At 44.9% G+C, this 17,048-nt stretch overlaps 2 long non-coding RNA genes across 2 annotated transcripts in view; one reads left to right on the top strand and one right to left on the bottom strand.

Annotated features, from left to right (window-relative positions):
- The window catches only part of LOC134479119 (uncharacterized), a 56,976-nt gene that overhangs the window by 18,337 nt on the left and 21,591 nt on the right, over nucleotides 1-17,048 (top strand). The window lies entirely within an intron of this gene.
- Nucleotides 1-17,048, bottom strand: part of LOC134479120 (uncharacterized) — a 40,860-nt gene that overhangs the window by 10,655 nt on the left and 13,157 nt on the right. The gene's annotated exons all lie outside the window — the stretch shown is intronic.

The following is a 17,048-nucleotide window of genomic DNA, read 5'->3' as shown; positions in this document are numbered from 1 at the left end:
GGACAGAGTTGAAGGCCTAAAGACTTGAGGATTGACACTTTAATGGGAGTCACGTTGGACAGAAGTGGAAAGGAGCCCAGTGGGAATGAGCATAGCTCCTGGGTGTGAGGTTTTCAATGCCTCGATTTCAGAGGTGCTGGGGCTTGCCTTAGACCAACAGCCTCAAGCTATGGGGCCTTCTCTGGTTTCTTGTTCAAGACTGCCAGGGAGCCGGGTGTATCTCAGTTGGTAGAGCGCTTGCCTGGCATTCACAAAGCTCTAGGTTCCACAGTCCCAGCTGTGCATTAAGCAGGCACAGTGGCACACACTCAAAGATTGAGGCAATATAATCAGAAGTTTAAGGTCATCCTTGGCCATATTGAATTTGAGGCAAGTCTGGAGAGACCCTGTCCTAAAACAACAACAGCAAACCATAAAAAGATTGCCAGATTTAGCAAAAGTGAGCACAGCACAGTGTGCCCAGTTATATTTAAATTTCAGTCACACAATGAATGACTCTTTAGTACAAAGATGGCCACTAAACACCCTTTGTTTCCTGAAACCTGGACTTAATTGGGCATCCTGTTTTCTGCCGGGCAACTAACAACTGCGATTTACAGCGCTCGCAGCTGGTTCCGGAGGGACCCCTCCCTCAGTTAGTTCCCATTCACCGTTCCCTTATTTGTACGTGTCTGTTTTCAGTCAAGGTCAACAGCCAAACACTTCCTCCCTTTGCTTTTGCTTTCTCTTTCCCAGCCTTGGACTTGGGCAAACTGCAGTTTAGGATTCTCAGAGGTTGTTTGTTAGTTTCTTTCTTTGTTTGTTTATTTGGTTGGTTGGTTGGTTTGATTGGTTTGGTTTTTCAAGACTGGGTTTCTCTGTGTAGCCCTGGTTTTTCTGAAACTCACTCTGTAGACCAGGCTGGTCTTGAACTCAAAGAGATCCACCCGTCTCTGCCTCCCAAATGCTGGGACTGAAGGTTCGAGCCACCACACCCGGCCTTGTAGTTTGTTTTTGAGACAGGATCTCTTGTAGCCCAGGCTGGCCTCAAATTTACTGTGTACTCAAAGATGACCTAGAACTTCTGATTCTCCTGTCTCCGTGTCTGGAATTATAGAATTTCAAGCTCACACTACTACCCTTCTTTATGCCGTGTTGGACCTCAAACCAAAAGCTCTCTGCATGCTGTGCAAACACTCTTACGTCTGAGCCGCATTTCTAGCCTCTCTGTTTATTGTCTACCTCAAGCACCTTGTCTACTATACCTGTCCTTGATCAGCAGGAGGGCAGGACCTTTTCCCTCTTCAAAACTCTTCGGTGTCCTTCTGAATGAGGTCCGTGTTATATAGAGAGCAAAGAGTGTTTTGTCAGACAGAAACTCTGTTCCTTCTGTGGGACAAGTACTCTCCTCGGGAGACAGGTTCTCCTCTGACTCTGATCATCAGATTCTGATAGGAGCTTCTAGATTGTCCTATGCCATTATCATCTGGCCACAGATGATTGGGCCAGAAGTGATCACTTGATCTGTGCCAGCCTATCAGATACCCTCCAAGTCCAAACCTGAGTAGAGCATTGAGCCAAGACTCCATTATTGTTGAGGACTTAGTTTTATCAGCTAGGAGCTATAGTTCAAATTGCTAGATCTCAAGAACAGCCATGCCTCTTAATGACTGTAGTGGCAAACGAGGCTTCTGTGTGATGGGATAAGTGGTCCTGGGAGCTGAGAAAATGACTTGAATTCAGTTGCAGCTCAGCCGCTATCTCTTTAGGAGACCCATTGTTTCAACAGGTTGGAAACCTTGTAGCAGCAGATTAGAGGCAGATAGAGAGGGTGTGGTATGGCAGCCATAGCAAGTATTCAACTTGTGGTGTTCCTCTAGCCCTCGGCCTTCTGAGTGTCAGAACTACTTAATAAGAGAATTAATGACCGGGTTCAGCAGAAGGAAAAGAATGTGGACAGATGCCTCATCAAAAAATAGACACAAATGGACAATATGCATAGAAAAAGATGTTCAGGGCTGGAGAGATGGCTCAGTGGTTAAGAGCACTGACTGCTCTTCCAGAGGTCCTGAGTTCAAATCCCAGCAACCACATGGTGGCTCACAACCATCTGTAATGAGATCTGATGCCCTCTTCTGGTGTGTCTGAGGACAGCTACAGTGTACTTAAATATAATAAATAAGTAAATCTTTAAAAAAAAAACATTAAAAAAAAAAGAAAAAGATGTTCAGCACCATGTACCTCAGGAAATATTAACTGAAAACAATAATGAGGCACCCCTGTATACCCGTGAGAACAACTCACATTCACCACTGTATACCCATGAGAACAACTCACATTCTAAACACTTGCCAAGCACCAAATGCTCCCACTTGCTAGTAAAGCCCCTTAGAAAGTCAGTTTGAAAGTTTTTTGCAAAACTAACCAGGCTCCCACCATATCATTCAGCAAATTGCTCCTTGGAATTTACCCAAGCAAAGCAAACTCTTTTGTCTGCACAAAAACCTTTGAGAGAATGTTTATCAGCTTCATTCTGTGATTTCCCAAACTTGGAAGCAATTGAAATGTCCGTAACACATCCACACAATGGGAGCTTATCTGGTATTTAAAATGAGACAAAACAAAACCCGAGTTAAGAAGCCACAAAAAGGCATGGCAGGGCTGGGGACGTTCAACAAACAGGTAAAGTGCTTGCTGTGTGAATGTGAGGACTTGAGTTTGAATCCCCAGAACCAACCAAAAAAAAAAAAAAAAAAAAAAAAAAAAGCTGGGTTCAGTAGTGTGTGTCTGTAACCTTGGTGTTCTGTGGTGAAATGGGAGATGGAAACTCCCAAGCCAGCTAACTAGCCCATCATATGCATCAGAGAGCAACAGACATGGCCTCAAACAAGGTGGAGGTAGAAGATAAAAACCAGAGACCAAAGGCTGCCTGCTCTCCATCCCTCTCCCTCTCTCAACTCACAATCACAGAGACCTGCCTGCCTCTGCCACTTGAGAGCTGGGATTAAAAGTGTGCGCCACTATGCCTGGTCCCAGAGTCTACTCTCAGGCTATCGTGTTTGCAGGACACCGGTGCTCTGTCCCACACCCCACGGGAAGAATCTATGTCTTGAAAGACACTTTATTTTTAGAGTAGTTCTAGATTCACAGCAAAATTCAACAGGAAGTGCAGTTTCCATGACTCCTCTACCCGTCACCACTCCCAATAGAGTGACACCCTAACAGTTGAAAAACAAATATTGACCTATGTATGATGTCATGTGCTCTTCATGGTAGGGTTATACACAATAGTTTCACTTGGTTGGTGTCCCTTGTGCCCCATCTATCTATCTGTCCCTTCCTAACCCCATCTCCCTGGCAATGCTGGTAATCTTTTTTTTTTAGGTATCTCTATATATTTTGTTTTTTCAAGTGTTAAAAGTGTTAAAAGTTAAAAGGGTGTACCATATAAAGCCTTCTCAGATTCATTATTTTACAATTAAGTTTCCTCTGTATCTCTTGGCTGTGTGGGTGTGTGTGTGTGTGTGTGTGTGTGTGTGTGTGTGTGTGTGTGCATGTGTGTGTGTGTGTGTGTAAGGCTGGTCTGCTCTACATATCTAGTTCTGAGCCAGGGCTACGTAGGCAACTATCTCTAAAGAAACAAAGTAGACTCTGTCCAGTACCAAATCCCCCTTCCTTTTATTATGCAAATGTCTTATACAGACTTCAGTTACTGCCACCTTCACAATGCTTAGCCACAGAGGTATGTCCAATTTTTGGTAGTATGCAGATGCATTTTCTATTCTAATCCTGTGTGCGTGCCTGTGTTTCAGGCTGAATATAGCTAAATGTGATGTATAGCTGTTACTGAATTAAAATATCCCTTTCATGGAGGGAGGAGAAAGCCTAATGGTGCTCATAAAAGTCACAATAAACTTTTAAAACTCAGAGGTCCCTTCCTGAGGTTCTAGAAACAATCTGTCATTGATGGAAGGCAGAAGAGGGTAATGGGGTGCTTGGGAATTGTGTAGGGGATGCCATGGCATGGGCTTGTGAGGTGACCCCCAACAAATTCACTGGCTCACCAAGACAAATTTGTATGAAATCTGTTCTTTAGAGTGTCTTTGCCCTACGTGGGTGGACAGGTACTTCTGGGTATCTTCCTAGGCTAAGTGATATGGCAGCAGGGCAAATACATATAACGTTAACGGTCCTTTTGAATAATGAGTGCATGTTTAAAAGAAGAACGGATATAGGTAGCCTACACAATATGGATTGGAAGTTTCTCTTTAAAGTGTAAGGGGAGAAGGCACAGCAGGTAAAAGAGGTTGCCACCGAACCTGACAACCATTCTGACAATTCATTCTTTTTTTTTTTTTTTTTTTTTTTTTTTTTTGATTCTTTTTTTCGGAGCTGGGGACCGAACCCAGGGCCTTGCGCTTCCTAGGTAAGCGCTCTACCACTGAGCTAAATCCCCAGCCCCACTGAGCTAAATCCCCAGCCCCCTGACAATTCATTCTTAGAACCCACATAGTAGAAGAGAGAACTGACTACACAAAAGTCATCTGACCTTCACATGTATACACGTCCCCTGCCAATACATACTTACATACGTACATACATACATACATGCATACATATGTAAGATGACATGTGAAGTAAATAACAGAGAGTGCAAAGGATGCTGAAGCGGCTTAACACACAATTATGGCCCCCAGAGTCACATAGGGCTGGAGACATGACTCTGTGGTTAAGAGCACTTAGTATTTTCACAAGATCTGGGTTCAGTTCCCAGCACCCACATGGTATCTCACAATCATGTATAATTCTAGTTCCATGGGAACCAATACCCTCTTCTGGTCTCTTTGGGAAGCAGGCATACACATAGTATATATATAGCCCATCTCCCTGGCAATGCTGATATATATATATATATATATATATATATATATATATATATATATATATATCAGCTGGTGCTCTTACTAGGATATTCATTGCTACCTATGAGGTCAGAGTCCAGGGTCAGTCCATGTATAGTCTTTAGGTAGTGGCTTAGTCCCTGGAAGCTCTGGTTGGTTGGCATTGTTGTTCATATGGGGTCTCAAGCCCCTTCAAGCTTTTCCAGTCCTTTCTCTGATTCCTTCAACGGGGGTCCTGTTCTCAGTTCAGTGGTTTGCTGCTGGCATTCACCTCTGTATTTGCTGTATTCTGGCTGTGTCTCTCAGGAAAAAAATTAAAATCTTAAAAATAACCTGTATGGCTGGAGAGATGGCTCAGTGGTTAAGGGCACTGGCTGCTCATCCAGAGGTACTGGGTTCAAATCCCAGCAACCACATGATGGCTCCTCTTCTGTCATGCAGGTATACATGCAAATAAAATACACATATACATAAATAAATATATGTTTTAATCCCTAAATGGGGGAATATAAATGATGGTATGACAATTGCTGGCTTTGAGAGTGCTGCTGAGCAGAAATGATTGGTCATTTGGGACATCTATGAGCCACTTCAACTCTTATCTCACCTCTGCAAAAACAGCCTTTCTGTACCAGGGTCAAGTGGTAGTGAGCTCCTTCACTTCATAGAATCAACACATTTGGGCTGAAAAGATGGCTCAGTGGTTAAGAACACTTACTGCTTTCCCAGAGGACCTGGGTTATGTTCTCAGCACCCAGATCAGGAGACTCACCAGCTCCGGGATCTGAGTACTCTTCTAGTCTCTGCTGATACCACTCACACGTGGCATATACTTACACAGATACACCCACATACATAGAGATAAAATAAAATATTTTTATATAAATCAGAACGTTTCCAAGCACTTGACGTGACTTTTAGCAGAGAGGAGAGAGAGAGAGAGAGAGAGAGAGAGAGAGAGAGAGAGAGAGAGAGAGGGAGAGAGAGGTGTCATGTTGTTGTTTCCTGTTGGTAGGGTACTGTGATGTCTTTAGGTCCTTTGCATAAAGAATGACAGAGACTATGAACAATCCATCAGTCACTTTATGTCATGGTCAAAGAACAATCAGTGGCTTTGTGCCCGTAGCTACAGCTGCCCAGTTATAGAGGATTGGAGAGTCTCAGAGGAGTCATTTTAACTCAAGGCTTATAGTGTCTCGAATCTGTCAGAATGAGAAATTAAACTTTGAGTTCCGTGTGCTGACTAGGAGGCTCCAAGAGACATTCTCAGGAAGAGTTAGAAGTCTGAGGCCTAGAAGTGGACTTAGGGGGCCTAGGTGAGTTTGGGACGGGGTGTGCACAAAAGAAAGGCGCAGCAGAAGTCAAAACACCCAAGGAAGATGTATGTCCTTCTCGTTCATTCTTTTAAGACTTTTTTAAAAAAAAAAAAAAAAAAACCTCAAACTCAAACTCGGGTCACCAGGCTTGGCAGCAAGTACATTTACCCACTGAGCCATCTTGCTGGTCCTCAGTCATTCTTTTTTTTTTTTTTTTTCTTTTCTATTTTTCGGAGCTGGGGACTGAACCCAGGGCCTTGCGCTTGGTAGGCAAGCGCTCTACCACTGAGCTAAATCCCCAACCCGTCCTCAGTCATTTTTACGTGAGTGAATGGAAGCTCTTGGTGGCTCCCTTGTAGCAAAAGAGTATTCATTTGGAGCCTATCTAGGCCATAGGGAAATTGTGTAAAATGACCCACCAACCTTTACTCAGCTGCCTGAAACTGTTTGCTTTTAAAGTAAATACTTCCGTTTAGACTCGTGAGTAAAACACAGTATCCTGAAGGAAAAGCCAGCAGGGTGCAGATCTGCTGGGTATCTATTAACCCTCACATCTCTAAAGCAAGAGTGCAAACTGCTCAAGTCACTACGAACTGGAGGTGGGATTGCTATGGAGCCTCCACCAAGTGTGTCGGGCTCTGACACACCCTCCAAACCTGGTGCCCTGACTCAGGCTCTCACCAGTCCAAGAAATATGAGTGTAGGTCTGTCACGAATGGCCCATCACATGGTCAAAGCACAGCCTATCCAGAGAGACTTCACCTTTACCAGAGATGAAAGTCACAGTTACACGGGTCTTCGCCTGAAGAGTCCTCCAGTGGTTCTCACACTTTAGGCTCTGCGTTAGCATCTCAGGATCATTTGTGAAAAACTAAACCCAGCTACAGAAACATATAAGGATAAAAAGGACTACACAGTCCTGGTGGTGGCACACATCTCTAATCAGGAGGCTAAGGCACCATGGTTGCTAGTTCACAGTCAGCATGAGCAGCATGACAAGTTTGAGCTCAACCTGAGCTACATGGTATGATGGTGTCTTAAAATATATAATCCAGGTATTTACATATAACTTACGTGCTTAAGCAAAACATTGCTGCAGGGGCTAGAAAAATGGCTATGTTGATCACGTGCTTACCGTGTAGGCATGAAGACAGAATTTAGATCCCACATAAAAAAGTGGGACTCATCTCTGTATACTTGTAAACCAAGGAGATAGACACAGAAGGATCTCTAGGGTCAGGGCTAGCTGGTCTAGCTCACTCAGTAAGTCTCAAAAATGTAGGTCTGCAAGATGACTTGGTGAGTGAAGTTTCCTGCAACCAAACTTGACAGCCTGAGTTTGGTGCCCATGACCTACATGATGGACAGAGACACCCAACTCCCAGAGTTGTTCTGAAGTTGGGGCATGAGTCCCTGCCATGCACTCACACAGTCCTGCTCCAGAATTAAAGATGCTACTCCAGAAAGAGCCTAACATTAATTAGCAACCAACAACACGTTACCTAATAGTTACTGCTTAAGGCCCTACCTGGCATCATCTATTCGGAGTCTGGTCCAGAAGAACTTTTCTCATCATTCTCTTTGTCCCTGATCCATTTCCAGCATCATATGGCCCACAACAGCACAACTCTGTGTGATAACTATTGAGATGTTTGGTTTCTGTTTGTAAAGTCTTCCAATAATGGCAGACCTCACTCTGTGGTTCTGTGTTCAGGATAGTCCTGTTACTCCAGGATCTGCCAATGGCATCTCTCTTTAGGTGTCTTAGTTAGGGTTAATTTTTCCTATAATGAAACACCATGACCAAAAGCAGCATGGGGAGGAAGGGGTTTATTTGGCTCAGATTTCTGCACTGTAGTCTATCATTGAAAGAAGCCAGGGCAAGAAAGTGGAGGCAGGAGCTGATGCAGAGGCCATGGAGGAATGCTGCTCCTGGCTTGCTCCTTGTGGCTTGCTCAGCCTGTTTACTTACAGAACCCAAGACCACCAGCTCAGGGATGGCACCACCCACAATGGGCTGGGCCCTCCCCCATCAATCACTAATTAAGAAAATTCCCTACAGCTGGATCTTATGGAGGCACCTTCTCAACTGAGGTTCCCTCCTTTCCGGATGACTCTAGCTTGTGTCAAGTGGACATAAAACTAGCCAGGACACCACCTTTAGCAGGAACAATTATGAGAAGACCTGAGAATGGCTACAGGCTGCAGGCTGCAGGGAGTGGAAGATTCTTCATAGACCTTCTTGGCTTCCAGCAAAGAAAAGATCGATTCCAGAGTTGAAAGGGTGACTGTTCTCTCCCACAGGTTTCTTCTGGAGTTTCCTGTGTCGCAACAGTTAGAGTCACAGACTGGCCTCAGTTTTCTCTCTACTTCCTGGGGGTTTTCATTCTTGCTGGTGAACCTGTCACACCCGGGCTGAATGGATCTACCCACGTCAGAGCAGCTTGTACGGTGTCCAGCAAGACACAGAGACATAAGTCTCCCTTATGTCAAGTCTCCCTTTGGGGAAGACGCCCCAACACTCCAAAGCCCACGGTCACGTGTTTTGAGCCCTATTTCTTTCATGAAAAAAAAAAAAAACTGTTTCTACTGAATAAAAAAAGTTGCTAAAAAAAATATAAGATGCGTTACATATGATTTTCCTAAGCTGACACTTTCACAGGAACCCTGTTCTAGTTTGCTTGCTCTTGCTTGGACCAAAAGCAACCTGGGGAGGGAAAGGTTTATTTGGTTTACACTTCCGGATGATAGACCACCACTGAGGGAAGTCAAGGCAGGAATTTGAATAGGGCAGGGATCTTGAAGCGGAAACAGAAGTAGACTGGAGAAATGCTGATTACTGGCTCACTTACTGGTTCTCCCGGTTTGCTTTTTATATACTTTAGGACTACCGGAAAGAGAGGACACTGGCTACCGTAGGCTGGGCCCTCCCCATCTCCCATCAGTCAAGATGTACCCGCAAGTCAGTCTGACGGAAGCATTCCCTCATTTGCACTCCTTCCCTCTACAGGACACAGAACAAATCCTAATAACCAGCCCAAATCCTGCACCTATGATTTTAGATTTAAATATAATTTGTCAGACAAATAACTTAACCCTTCTATATTCTAGGTTTGGGGAATTATGCCTTTCTGCTGCCATACGGCTTCAAAGAGGAAATGACCTGTAGAAGCAGGGTCACACGTGTCACTGGAAGCAAGACCAAGTTCTAGCTGTTGGAGTCAGCTTGCCTGAGGGCAGAGGTTTTAGAGACAGAGTGAGCAAGTATCTAGAAGAAAGAACGGGACGCACATACCTGATCACCCTGTCCCCCCAAGCCAAGGGTTATTCTTCCCTGGGATGCTGCCACCAACCACCTACAGCTTGAGGCATAGATAGCTCGAAATAACCTACAGTTTATCCAGAGAAATGAATCCGTGACAGCCACATTACTTGAATGAGTAGGTTTATAAAACACACAGCAAGTAAACGTAAGAGAAGAAACAGCAAGCAGAAGAGAGACAGGCCCAGGGGGGCGGCTATGGAAGTCTGAGGAGATAGTCTTGCTGGAGTTCCCAACTGAGAGACTTTTGGGCAGAGCAGAATGGTCTCTGTTGTATTCTTGTTCCTGCTGTGGGCATTTTTATACCACTGGATCAACAACAGTAACCTTGGTTAGACATAGTTTACCTTCTAGCTGTTCCCAGGGGCGAGATGTTTTTAAGGCCCTTAGCTGCTTGCTGTTCTCCTTTCTCCCCATCTCAGTCAGGAGGCCAGCCTGACCCAGGAGAGTGTTTTCAAGAACACTTAATCTTGCTTGAATCTGAGGTAAAGAAATCCATCTCTTGGTCTCAGAACTAGCTCTCAAGAAGAACGAACAGTATAGAACAATTTACCAGTGTATGTTGTATTATACCTGCCCAATACCTCAAAGGAACAAGTCCTCAACCTGGGACCTGTCCTAAACCATAAGAATGGGCAGCTGCATTCCTTTGTGTCTAAAGCCTACAAGCTGCCAGAGTCTGACTCAAGACTGTATTCTGCTCACTTTTCTTGCTCTCTGGGGGCTGAATGGCCACTGATTATTGTTGAAGTGGCTCTCTCTAGCATCTCCATCTACTGTCCCTGGGACGTTTCCAGAGCACATAACCTTTATTCCAATTCTATTCTTTTCCTTAGTAGGACTTGCCTCTGAGTCAAAGGCCATAGTTTGGACTTTTGAACACCTCCAGCTTTCTTTACTCAGAAACCACTTCCGTGACAGTGCAACAAGTGTTTACTGTTTGTCTGTAATTGAATGCAGGACAATGACAGGCTATGGTAGTATAAAAGGGCCATGTGCAAACCACCTGCTCTGTATGACCTCCACTCTATGGAAAATGCAATGAATGCTGTGCTATGACTCCTCAGGAAAGCTGATCAAAATACATGGAACCCCAGCAGCTAAGATATGGCCAGGGTATTGACGTGGACACCATATGCCAGGGTGTCATTGAAGGTGATCGCTTGAGTCACATAGATGATCTAAGCTGATGGGTGAGCCAGTCACAAGAGTGTAAGCCAGAGGCGAATAGAAAATTGGTTGGATTCTGGACAGCAAGGCCAATGAGAGGGATGAGAGTCACACATCCCCAAGGACACCACAGGTGCATTTGCTTCCTACAGAAATTAGGGTCAGAGTTATTACACACCAGCTTCTGGGGACCAAAGGCTCTCTGGCCTCTGTCCTTCAGTAGTCTCTATTAACCCTTCACTTTGAGCTATAGTAAAGTGTTTGCTACACAAGCATGGATATCTGAATCAAATCCCTCAGAATCCTCATTAAAGAAAACAAACAAATAAAAAACTATGTTAAAAAAAAAAGCCAAGTGAAACAGCACATAACTGTAATCCCAGAGCCGTGAAGGTAGAGATGGGAAGCTCACTGGGACGAGTCCAGCCTAATCAGTATTTTCAAGTTCAGTGACAGACCTTATCTAAGATGAAGAGTAATGGAGGAAGATACCCACATCGCCTATAACACACGTGTGTACACGGACACGCACACACACACCGCACACAAAACTGTTAGTGCTATTACTGGAATTAGGGTCAGAGCCTAGACCCTGACCACACCTTAACAAGGCAGATGGTGATCACACATTCTCAACAGACCAATTAAACAAGTAGGTAACAGTGAAAATCAGATAAAGGATATTTATTCTGGGTAGCCATGTTGGGAAGAAGAGCAAAGAGGTCCAGTGACCCATCAGCTAGCTCTTCATATGAGGTTCAGGCTTCACTGTGTGAAATCTCTTTGGGGGAGACAAACTCTTCCTCTGACTGACACCATGATTCAGCCTTTTCCTTCTCCCAGCATGGATTCCTGGGGCCCTTTATTTCATAGCTGATAGTCCAAGGGAGAGCACAAGTCTCTTTAGGATATAATCACTCTTGTCAAGATAGCTATGGTATCTCTGATAGGTTATGGGTCACCCCAAAAAGTCCTGTTCTGATGGGAGACATCGTCCTTTTGTCTACCAGTGTACTCTTTTAACTACCTTTACTTGGTCTGTAGACACTCATCTTTGTCACCTTGAAGATGAAACAAGTTGGATTTCTTGTCACCTTATGTTTTTAATACATTTAAGTCCCATACATTTATATTTAGGTAGGTAGATAGATGATAGATAGATAGATGATAGATAGATAGATAGATAGATAGATAGATAGATAGATAGACGGTAGATAGATACATAGATAGATACATAGATAGATACATAGATAGATACATAGATAGATAGATGGATAGATACATAGATAGATGATAGATAGATACATAGATACATAGCTAGATAGATGATAGATAGATACATAGATAGATAGATACATAGATAGATAGATAGATGATAGATAGATACATAGATAGATAGATAGATAGATGATAGATAGATAGATAGATAGATAGATAGATAGATAGATAGATGATAGATCTTCTTCAGTATTTCCCTCCAATTCTCCTAGTGCCCCAAACCTCACTGCCTCTGTGATGCCTAATCTTGGTTGGCAACTTGACATGTCTTAGAGGAGAGACCCTCAACTGAAGAACTGCCTCCATCTGATTGGCCTATGGGTATGAATGTCAGTGAGGCATTGTCTTGATTGGTGGGCAGGGTCACCTCTGGGTAGATGGTCCTGGGTTCTATAAGAAAGCAAGCTGAACATGAGCAGGGAAACAAGGCGGTAAACCATGGTTAGTGCTTCCAGCTCCTGTCCTCAGTTCCTGTCTTGATGATGAGGTTACCTGTAATTCAAATAAACACCATTCCACCCAACCCCACCCCACTCCTGCAAGTTGATTTTGGTCAGTATCTTATCACAGGAAGAGAAGGCAAACTAGGACACCCTCCTAGCTTCATATCTTTTTAATTTCATTTTGTTATTAATAACCTCCTCAGTCCAATTAATGCTGCCCATATGCATATAGGTGTGTGGCCCTTCACTTAGGCAAGAGCCCAAAGGATAATGACTCTATATTTCAGATTATTTTGAGACAAGGTCTCTCCCTAGGGGCATTTTGTTAAGCTGAAGGCTGTTAAATACTGTCAGGAATGCCAGCGATTATGTGTGCATTTGCATCATAGCATCCTTTGGGAGTCAGAGGATAACCTTGTAGAATTCAGTCTCTTTTCTTTCTTTTTTTTTTTTTTTTTTTTGGTTCTTTTTTTTGGAGCTGGGGACCGAACCCCGGGCCTTGCGCTTCCTAGGTAAGCGCTCTACCACTGAGCTAAATCCCCAGCCCTTCTTTCTTTAGATGGGTTCTGAAGATTAAATTCAAGCTGACAGGTTTGCCTTATTAGGGGACAGGGAGCCTTTACCCACTGAGCTGTCTCAAAGCCCTGGTGACTCATCATTACTGTAAACACCTTGAGCCTTTACTATTTCAAATAAGCAAAGCTGTTGGGAGTGGGTGGTTTGGGTTCTTTGATTGACAGCAATCTGATCCTTGCCTGTGACTGGTTGCCTGGAACAGGGAGCTGTCACCTGAGTGTCCCCTCTCATGATAACTGGCCAGATGGTCACTATGGCAACACTTCAAGCAAGACAAGTCTCTGAATGTTGGGTGACCCTGAAGCTATTCCCACACAAGATGGGTTGTGGGAAGAGGCAGGTGCAGTAACAGATGTACTTGGGAGGCTGAAGCAGAAGGTCACAAGTTTGAGGCCATTCTGTCCTACAGAAAGAGGAGGAGGAGGAGGAGGAAGAGGAGGAGAAGGAAGAGCCCCTAGTGATTGTTATAATGCTGGACTTGTAATAGGTCCTCATGTGGACCTGTGATTGGTGGAACTGGAAGCTGTGTTGTGAATGGTGCAAAAACTATCTTTCATTTGACTGTCACACTCCCTTTCTGACTTTATAACCAGCCGGTTTGACTTTCTCTTTGAATCAGCCAGGAGCCACCCTCCTATGCTGCCATGCGGTTTTGTGACACTGGGCCACATAAAAGGCTTCTCCTGGGTGATCTCTGCTTGCGTGTGATCTTTATCATGGGTAGAGTAGGCTGACATGGCCACACAAAGAGGAAATAGTGGCAATGACAAGTGGTGGCAGCAATAGTAATCGAATCCAAAAGGTAGCTGGGAGCTAGAGTGGAGCTGGGCTGGTGGAGTGCTTCCCTGGTATCCTGGCATGCACAAAACCCTGGGCTCCAGCCCAAGCATTGTGTAGACATTCAAGGTCATGCTCAAGTTTGAGGATTTTTTTTAAAAAGGTAGCCAAGGAGTTCCAGAGGGCCACTAGAGGTGGGAGATGGATGGGAGCAGAGATAGCAGAAACAGAAAAGGATCATAGGAGTATCCAAAAGAGTCACAGATGAGGGACTGGGGGCCCCAGTTACTGAACGGGTACTGGGGAGCTGGCCAGCCCTAAGGGGTAAGGATCCTGGTGACCAAGGCCCAATAGCTGTCACATGGTCACCGCAAGGGGAGCAGGTCCTGATACCCAAGGCTCTGGAGCTGTGGCACTAACAATGGTTAGGACCGTCACTTGGGCATCATAGCCCTGGAAGGCAGAGATGATTGTTAACTACCAGCTGCAGCTAAGAGCTGAGGATCACATGAGCTGCTGAGCAGTAAGCTTTCAAGCCTGAGGGCCTAGAGCCACTTTGCCTTATAAGCCAATGGTTCTCTTGGAGCTACAAGCCTCTGAGTCTGTCATAAGCCCTCGGCGTCCAAGGGATTGGGTTTGCCAACACCAGAAAAATTACTTGCCCTACTTACAGTTTCTCTTCTTTCCTCTTTTAAGATTTTTCATGTGTTTTTGTATGTGGTGTGGGCATATTCCTATCCACATCTCTCTGTGTGTATGGATGCACACATGTGGAGACTCAATATTGATCTCAGCAATCCTTCTATCTTAGTCAGTGAGTCTCTCAATCAAACCTAGAGCTCACCCGTATACCTTGACTTTCTAGCCAGCTTGTTCTGGGAATCCTCTGTGCCTGCCCTCCAGAGCAGGTATTACAGGCAAGCTGTCTGGTCCACCTGGTGTCTTATGTGGATTTCTGGGCATCCTCATTCTCACACTTACATAACAAGTGCTTTAACCACTGAGCCACTGCCCCAGGCCCTATCCACAGTTTCAGAATAGAACAAAAGAACCCCAGACTGCTGAATAGGGAGAGTAGAAACTCCATTGTGGTGACCCAACAAAGCAGACTGGGCTAAGTGTCCAACTAATACTGGGGAGGAACAGGTAAAGATCTAGAGAATGCCATGGACAAGATGGGTTTCCGGTCACATTTTGGAAAGTGTTGGGTTTGCAATAGGCAGAAAGTAGAGGGAAAGCAAACCCTGATGTTCTAAGGAGAAAGTTTCAAAGGGGAGGATAAGGAGTCTGTGGATCAGAAGGTGTTCTCATAAAGACACCAGGGATCACTTTAAGTGTTTGTCCTCAACAATGACGCAGTCAGGTATGACTTTAGGAAAACTTAACGGGAGGTGAGAGAGGGGAACTGTAAATGTAACTGGGAGGGGTGTTCAATGGCCCCTTTGCTACCAAGTAACTGCACAGTGTCTCTATGCCCTATTCAGCCTGTTTTGGCTCCCAAATAAATGACACAGAGCCTAAGGTAGCCACAAGCCTAAGGTAAGCAGGTTCTGGACTATTCTAACCCAACTAGTCTGTTAATGCCCAGAAAAGTGCCCTTTTATTTGCCATCTGGTCTTGCCCTGCCTTGCTTAGTCCTTGTGTGTCCTCATGGCTGCTCTCTCATTGCCACCTCCTGGGGAATCTTCTTGTTCTCGCCATGTGGTTTCTCCATACCATCTTCTCCTCCTAATCCCTCTCTACTCTCCTCCTTCTGTGGTCTCTCTGGGACAGGCCTACAGACAGACAGACAGATGAGTGCCACTACACCTCTATCCTCAACAACACCAGGCCACAGAACACTGTTCAGCAAGCTTCGCTGTTGTCTGAAGAAGGGATTGTTCCAAATTCTTTTATTCTTTTGTCATAACAGCATGGGAGCTGGGAGAACTCAGCCCACAGAGTTCCCTGCAGTGTTGTAGCACAGAGCCCAGCTCATCATTAAAGCTTAGCTGGAGGCAGGATGGAGGAAGATAAAATGGGGAGAAAGAAAAGAGAGGCCTGTGTTTCCCTGGCTTAGTGTCTGAAGGAGGGAAAAGGAGGAGAGAGAGGGGCAGGCACACGAGGAGGGCGTGGGATACCCACTGTGCACTGTGCACAAGATTGTTCAAGGTGACATCAAGGGCAGAGGGGCTACCGTGACAGGATGAGGTAGCCATGGCAAGAGAGCCGAGTGCAGGACAGAGCAGCCTCTCAAGAAACTGCAACTGGGAGCTGTACATATATACCCAACCTCACATCCACAGGACAGAAAACAGTCAGAGGGACCAAGCCCTTCCTACAGGTAGAGAGAAGGAGAGTCTGCTGTCACTAAAGACTTCATGCCTTTGCTGCTACTGTAAAAGGACATTTGTCTTCCTCCTGCACACACACGCACGCACGCACGCACGCACGCACGCACACACAGTGCGTCTTTCAGGCATCTTGGAGTCAAAGAAGTTTGTCTCAGACACTGAATATCATGACAAATAAGAGTTTCCTAAAGAGGTCATTGACATCTTCGGATGAGAAGTCTACATAAGATGAAATATTAAACTGCTCCTGTCTCTGTGAATCAACAGACAGAGGTGGAAGGGATCCCAAAAGGAAGGTCATATTAATGATGAAAAATTGATGCAGGAGAGTTACACTTTACCTTGATCAAGAATGATCACATTAGGGTCTAGGTATTAACCAAATGGAAGACACAGGAGCTATTGGAAGGAAGAGACTAGAGGGAGACAGAGAGAGTTTGCAATGGGCAGCCTCTTGGTGTTGGGATATGATGTCATCTACCAATGCGTTGGGCTGCACTCAGAGCTATCCCTAGATGAGTGTGGCCCACAGGCTGCAGGTTGGACACACAGACATGGAGTGATCAGAAACGTGTAGACAACACATTGGAAATGTCATCAACTTGTACCTAGCAAGGCCAGTAGTCTTGCAGAACTTGGCGATCCTACACACCTCTCTTGTTTCTGCTGAAGCTGCTGTGTTAAAACACCAGCCTCCTCATCTTATACGTAAGTTTGGTTACATGGGGCAGATTTCCCACATCTACTGCTGCTTTGCGAGCCTCAGCTCCCCATCCTACAGGCTGACCACTGTGACACAAGCCTCCACCCTCAAAGAAACAAGCCAGTAAGGCAGGGACATCTCCACAAGAATCTTTTGACAAACCTCAGCTCTAGTGTGAGCACCTATTTCTATCCTAGTTGAAGCCAAGGTGGTTGGCCGGTATGGTAGGAGACCATAGAGGAGTTGAGAG

Source organism: Rattus norvegicus, chromosome 6 (genome assembly GCF_036323735.1).
Source record: "Rattus norvegicus strain BN/NHsdMcwi chromosome 6, GRCr8, whole genome shotgun sequence".
Classification (NCBI taxonomy): domain Eukaryota; kingdom Metazoa; phylum Chordata; class Mammalia; order Rodentia; family Muridae; genus Rattus; species Rattus norvegicus.
Note: the sequence above shows the minus strand (reverse complement) of the source record. Positions and strands in the feature narration are given on the sequence as shown.